The following is a 1429-nucleotide window of genomic DNA, read 5'->3' on the forward strand; positions in this document are numbered from 1 at the left end:
AACCTTGGGACAAGCCAAATATCATTTGAGAAGAATTTGCTAAGGACGCTAGGAACACTAAAAGAACAGAAAAGAAAGCAATTATTTATTCCAGGAAAAAGAAAGATTGAACAAGAAAAGCAACATTTCAATAGTATCATCATCATCCTAATAATTTAAAAACTGAATATTGATTTAACAAAAATTTATTATGGGATGCATAGATATTTAGGAAGATGCATGTGTGTTTGGGATGGTGTAAGAGAGCTATATACACATCTCTAAAAGTAAATCAGTAGGATTCTGGTTCCAAATGTGGTAGTATAAAGAATTTGGACAATTCTACCCATAGAAAACAAATACAAAACTAGCAAATTCAAGAAATTATTAAAAACACTGTAAACTGGTGCAACTATTGGCCTCCTCTTGTTTGGAGCAAAGAAGAATGAAGAATATCAAAGTTATTTGGAAACAATCAGTCCAAAAATATGATAGACCACGAGGACCTCAGCCTTCATGACCCTGAGACCAGAAGAACTAGATGATACCTGGCTACCAATGCCAACTGCTCAGAAAGGAATCAAAATTGGAGATCCTGTACAGAGTGAGAAGAAAAATGTGGAACATAATTCAAAAACACAAAAATGACCAGAATTACTGCTAAGATAGAAGGAACCCCCAAGACTATGGGCCCCTGGGTTACCCATTAGTCCTGGAAATGGACTCACTTCCTTGGATTAGTTCTTGGCCCACTAGTAGAAAGACTTACAAGCAGAACACCTACCCCAGGGAGATGCACCTACCTTAGAGAGAGGCACCCCTGAGTTCAGTCAACCATGAGACATCAAGGGCAGTATTCACATAGAGAGAAAGCTGGATAGATAGGAATGCATAGATAAGAAGGGAACAGGGAAGGGATAGTCGCAGGGAAGAGATGGGAGGAGTTTTTATAGTTGGAGATTATAATCGGGGCCATGAAACCAAATGTGCGTGAACTGGTGAGAATAAAATGAATCTGCTTTGTAAATTTGCACCCAAGTCACAATAAAATTTAAAAAATAGAAAAAAATTGAAAACTTGCATTGGATTATGAGATTTCTTAAAGCTCTACAATTCTTTGTCAATGAGCCCTAACTGGGCCGAATTTTCCAGTAATATATCAGACAGTGTTTCACTGCTATTCATAAGGTTTTCACTGGCCAATTCTTTGAGAAGTAGATGACCTCTTCCTTCCTCCAAGTCTGGCTTCACAGCCACCACAGTACAACAAACTGACAGACAAGTTTGACTTCCTTAGTTGTTCCAAACTGCTCTGCTTACTTCCTGGCCTCCCTTAGCTGCTCCAGAACTCTGCCCTGGCTCGCTTCCTTTTTGGCCTCCCTTCGTCTCTCCAAACCTGCCACCCTAGCTCACTTCCTTCCTGGCCTCTCTCAGCGGCTCCAAATCTGCT

The 1429-nt window shown here is 39.9% G+C and overlaps 1 protein-coding gene across 1 annotated transcript in view; it reads left to right on the forward strand.

Annotated features, from left to right (window-relative positions):
* The window catches only part of UBE3D (ubiquitin protein ligase E3D), a 168346-nt gene that overhangs the window by 58371 nt on the left and 108546 nt on the right, over nucleotides 1–1429 (forward strand). The gene's annotated exons all lie outside the window — the stretch shown is intronic.

Source organism: Orycteropus afer, unplaced genomic scaffold (genome assembly GCF_000298275.1).
Source record: "Orycteropus afer afer isolate SDZICR_OR568_19922 unplaced genomic scaffold, OryAfe1.0 scaffold00011, whole genome shotgun sequence".
Lineage (NCBI taxonomy): Eukaryota > Metazoa > Chordata > Mammalia > Tubulidentata > Orycteropodidae > Orycteropus > Orycteropus afer.